This window comes from Apis dorsata, unplaced genomic scaffold (assembly GCF_000469605.1).
Source record: "Apis dorsata unplaced genomic scaffold, Apis dorsata 1.3 scaffold_118, whole genome shotgun sequence".
Classification (NCBI taxonomy): Eukaryota; Metazoa; Arthropoda; class Insecta; order Hymenoptera; family Apidae; genus Apis; species Apis dorsata.
In genome coordinates, this window is record NW_006263412.1 from 487,678 (window position 1) to 493,564 (window position 5,887).

A 5,887-nucleotide genomic window follows, 5' to 3' on the forward strand; every position below is an offset into this window, starting at 1 on the left:
AAGAAGGGGCAAACGTCGGAACTCACCGATCTCCAACTCGTGTTCCATCTCCTCCGTGGAGAGAGGGAGGGAGGGAGGGAGGTGTAGAGGCGCGGATGCGCGTATTTACTCGCGTGCGCTTAAATATACGTACACGGTCGACGAACGGTGCGTATATTTAGCCTCTCCGGAACACGGATGGAAGGAGAAGCGGGTCGGTGGAGGGTATCGGAGCAAGGAGGAGAGAATACGCGGTGACACGGAGCTAACTTGGCGAAACAACGTGCCGCGGAACCAAACAGAGTTCCCACGTACACCGATTCACGGCTGTCTGTGCGGATCACGCGCGTACACTCGACATAATTGCACTGCCGCGATTAATAATTAGACGCGCAATTGGGCGTCAACTGAAATCCGTACGCGTACCGGTGATTCGATTTATCGGCCCGATGTACCGTGCCGTGTCGCGCCGCGCCGCGCCAAGTATCGATTTCTGTTCACGGGGGGTGTGGAAGACGTTTTCGTTCGTCCCGTGGAAAATAAATCGGGAGACGATCGACGAACGAACGACGAAGGGGAGAATACGCGCGCGATTCCACCGTCGGGATTTCGACCTCCGCCTCGCGCCTCCGCCAGAGTTAACCGATTTAGCGTCGAATAATTCGCTAATCCGATTAGCGGCGTTGGATGAAAATTACAAATAGCTGGAGAGTTTCGCCTCGAGAGTTACCCCGTCTAATTACCGTACGACCGTGGCGTCTGGCTGGTTGCCCGCGTCTTCCACGCCGGGAGACGGAGAGAGAGAGAGAGAGAGAGAGAGAGCGAGGGAGATCGGTTAAATTCATCGTAATAAACCGATCTTGACTCGACAAACGCGGTGGTCGTAGCGCGGTTTCTTCGAAATTGGAACAAGAAGAAGAAGAAGAAGAAGAAGAAGGAGAAAAAAAAGTGGCGCAACGTCGCACCGAGAGAAGAGAAACTCGAGCGTATCGTTACTCGTGTTCGTCGTCGCCGTCGCTTCCGACGGATAACAAGTTTCCAACAAAGGTGTCGCGTTTCAATGTTGATAAAGTCGTCGCGCCCACTCGGTGTGTCCCCCTCGCTTTCGAAATTTTTGAAACGCGCGCCTACGCCCTCCTCCTCGTTTCTCCGTTTCTCTTGTCCTGCGTGGCAAGCATTCGCGATTCCTCCGTATCGAGCGGTTTCCTCGGTGCAGAGAGGGAGCGGGATCGCGGAAGTGCGTGTTCTCGCGCTTTCGGCGCGAAACTACGTGCGAGAACTTTGGAATTTTATGTATGGCGTTTCGGTGTCGAAGTATGCCAACTCCATCCGTCCCTTCCTACGCTCGGAAATAGTTCCATCTTCCTGTAAACTTTCCCCTCGGTCCAATGGACTCGGATTCTCCTTCTCCGGTCTCCTCGACCCTCTCCACGCGTCTATTCTATGCGAGAAAGCACCGCGTTTCCTCCTCCTCCTCCTCCATATACCCGCGTTTCGCGAAAGAAACTTTGTCATCGAGAAACTCCATCGAATATTTTCCTTGCTTACACGCGATCATCGACTGCCATTTTCCACCTTATGGCACACTAATACGACGTCGATAGAAAACTTTGACGGCGTAGTGCCTCCTCCCCCTCCCTCGGCCAACATCTTCAAAGTCCCGCACGTTTCTTCCCGGAAAAAGAAGGAAACGAAAGAAAGAAAGAAAGGAAGGAAGGAAGGGAAAAAGAAGAAACTCGCTTCGAATTCGTCAGTTTCCTCGCTCTTTCGCCGCGACCAGCCATCGTCCTCGCTACCTTCGGACACCCGGTGCTTCGTACGCGGTGTCGAGAATTTATTTTATCGGAAATAGCGGAGATATTCGATCGACTCGAGCGTGTGTGCCCATCGCGAGAAGAATGGAATTTTTAGTATCGGATAACTATAACGAATTCTTTCTGGGGATCATTTCGAAACGCTTTACGTTGTTTCTCGGACAACGTAAAAAGGATGACGAAGTGACAATTCTCGCGAGAGAATCTGACCAGAGAGACATTCCGTTCCGTTGCTGCGTCCAGCCTATCATACGGTTTTCCAAACCGTACGATTCGACGAAAGCTTCAATCGCGAATTGCGGGAAGAAAAAGAAACGAAGAACGAGGGAGAATCTCGCGTACCGCGTGAAAGAGAGATTGGCAACTTTTGCATCCGGATGCGTGCGCGACGACAAAAATGTGAGGATGAGAGAGAGATAGGGGAAGTTGTTGGAACGGGAATGGAAATTCAATTGGTCGTCGCGCGATCGGCCCACCCGATCGAAAGAAAATCACGACAAACCGATTTTATTCTCTCTCTCTCGCGCGCGCGCTCTCGATTTTTCGAGACGAACCGATGTCAAAATGGTGGTATTATTGGCTTATCCGGCTCGGTTTCGAGTTAAGGAATAGAAGAGGAATAGAAGAAAGAGAGATACACGCGATCGTTTCCACTCAATCGTATCTCGTGTCGAGCTTACATCGTAATTCAGTTTCTCGCCCAGAAACCTCGATATTATTTTCGATATCTCGGAAGAGCGGAGAGAAGAGACAAGAGGAGGAGGAGGAGAAAGGCGTGTTCGGTATAAGCGGAAAGGACGGTGGACATCGACGAGCTCCTCCGTCCTAATCTTTTCTGCCCGATCGATTCCACTCCCTCTCGTCGTAACATCGGCTAACTCTCTACGCTCCGATTTTCTTCCCTCTTTCTCCACGCGGTCTCCTCTCAACGCTCGCCACCGCTCCAATAGCTAGAAAGTTTCTCTTAGTCTCCCTGCTCGTCTTTTCCTCTCCGCGACTCTTGCTATCGCGAGCGGCGCGCGCGAGAAGAAAAGGAAGTAGAGAAAGAGAGAGCATGATTTATCGCAGCCGAAAAGAAAAAGCATAACTGACCCAGAGATCGAACGATCGAGAATCGCGCATCCTTCGAGAGGATGAAGAAGAAGAAGAAGAAAAAAAGCGGCGAAAATAGGATAAAATCGAGGCAAAGAAAGCAGAAACGTCGAACGATAATAATGAGAAGTAGAGAAAAGGGCGATTCGATTCGGCCTCCATTTTCCACGATCGATCCAGATTACGCAAAATAACGCCATGTAATTTAATTATCCGGTGAACAACGTTGTAACGCAATCAAAGGATGAAGAGTCTCTACTACAAATCTCTCGTCTCGTCGTTTTTATTTTATTTTATTTTATTTTATTTTATTTATTTTTTTTTGTACCTCGATATTATCACGGCGTAACGCGTGCTCGACGCCATTTTCCAGCTCGATTGGAAATCGGTTGGAAAGAACCGGCATAAACCCCTCTCCCCCTCCCCCCGTCTTACCGAGATTTCCACGCCATCCTCCGTGTTTCGCCAACGGATTTTCGAACGAGGACGTATTTCCATCATCCGGACAAATATCGTTACGTATCGCGGAACGAATCGTCGATCTCGCCGATACGCGGCGTCGATATGCATTCCGTATTTAATCTCTTGGTAATTTCGTTAAACAAACACACCGCACGGCGGCGCACGGATTCGCTAAAATTATTTTGCACGCACTCACACGCGATTAAAAAATTGCATTTCTCTTCGCCGGTGTATAACCCCCTCCCTCCCAACCGGTGTCCGACCACCGACCCTATTATTGTAATGGAAAAATCATTCCCGACAGAGACGCGCCCTGGGCGAAATTCCCGTTGCATCCTTTTGTTCGCAAACAATCTCGCGTAATGGAATCTTCGCGGGACGCGTCGGTATCCACGGTTAACGGGGTATAATTATTTCGTCGTTGCTCGTCAAACAATTATCGAGTGCACCGTTTGTTTAATACCTTCGTCGCGAATCGTCGCGCGTCCCGCCATTGATTTTTACGCGATCGTTTTCGATATCGCCCTCGTCACCGCCGTCGCCGTCGTCGTCGTCGTCGTCGTCGTCGAATCGATGGAAATGAAATCCGGCCGATAAAGGAAGGGCGAGAGACCGGTTCTTACCTCTTGACACTCGACCTCGCTATTACGAACCGAGGTAATAGCCTTTATAATCGGAAATTTCTCCGACGAGTGGAAGGGCGCGCGCACTCGCGAGAAAGAGAATCGAAACCGTCCCACGGGATTACTTGGATCGTCGTTCGCCTCCGACAGACATCCGCCCATTAAATGGTTCTCGATATTGACGTTGCAACAACAGGATAGAGCAACTCGTTCGCGTCCTACACGGAGGAACGAAGAGAGAGGCTGCTCGAGAGAGAGTGAGAGAGAGAGAAGAGCGTACGAGAGATACGCCTAACGCGAACCGAATTTCGGGCATTTTGAAAAAGCGAAAAAAAAAAAGAAGAACAGGGAAAAAGAACGTTTGTTCCTAGGTCCAATTAACCACCGTCAGATTTATCTTGACTAATGCGCGACACAGCCTCGGTGGTGGTTTGGCGCTGGTTATATTCCGGCTAGTTTTATGACGCGACTCTCCGCGACCAGACCGCTTGTACGCATTATTTATGATTACAAGTTCCTCCCTCTCGCTCTCCCTCCCTCCCTCCCGTTTCCTCTCCCGCCCTTTTTCTCCACGACTGACCTCCGGGAAACCGACTTCTTCCCTCTCGGCGGCAACGCGCCCTCGCATTTGTTCCGAGACGAGAGGAAAAAAGCGGATAAAAGAATTTTTCTTCGTTGGCCGGGCCGGTCGAACGGGGTACGCGGTTTTAAATTAAATTCCAATACGATTATTAATTATAAAGTAACTGGAGCGAGAAAGCCCCGGTAAGTACGTTGGAATCAAAGTTGCTTTCGTCGAGCATCGAGGAAAGGAGAAATAATAATTAGTCCGATAATTAGGCTGATCCTAGCGTCGTTAAACGATTCGGTATCGCGGCAACGACCTTGTACGCTCTTGCTCGCGTTTCCTTTTTTCATCCCTTGAGGAGGAAATTTCATTTAGGAGGAGAGGGGGGAAAAAAGGAAGACGTCTAATTGTCCATTTCGAGGATGGAAAGGGGGAAAAAAAAATTGAAATAAAATTCGATGAAAAGTGTCTGGGCAGCGATGATTAACGGGGGAATGGGAGGAAAACGAGCCGTTTCGCGACTCGCGAAAATATAGAACGGGAGGGAAACTTTGATCCAACGTTATTACCTCTCGAGATGAAAGTCTCTCGTTTTTAACCGGTTTAATCGTGAGAAGGGACAAAGCGCGGTGATCGTCCCCGGAATCCGACAACTTTTCGTATCGTATTCTTCCTCGGAAGCGGAACGCGTAAACGCGAGTCTCGAGACGGCGTCGCGTCAATTTTGAGAAATTGGTTCCTTCTTCGTTTTATCTCGCCTCCGGCTACTCGACGACCTCCGATTCTTCCATCCAAGTCGCAGCCGAGAAATTTGTGGTCGTTGAACGTATCCCGGTGTAACGGAGGTTATCGAAATATTCTTCGCGTCGATCGATCGATCGAATCCCTGTATCGATCGTCGTTCCGCCACGGATGGATATCGTCTAATCGAAGCGGCGAAACGAAAACGGGATAAATGATTTACGTACTCGATGATAATAATTATAAACTGATTAACGCGACGAGCCAAATAATGAATTATCGCGTTATAGCATAACGGAGGCCGATTTCGACGCGTTTTAATCCGATTGTACCCAATACGATTACAATTTTAATCGAATTAATTCGCTACGTAATAAAGCCATTCACGTAGCGAGAAATATCGAGCGAAAAGGAGGAAAAAAACGGAGGGAGGGANGGAAAGCGAAGAGAAAGAGAGAGGGAAAGAAAAGCGAAGGGAGCGAAGGGAATGGAAGAGGGAAAGGTACGCGGTGTGCGCGAATGCGCGAGATGCGGTTTTCGCGTTGCACAGCCGCCGAGCCGAAACCGTTACGAGATTACAGGCTGCTCCGAGTTCTCGCGATTTCGAG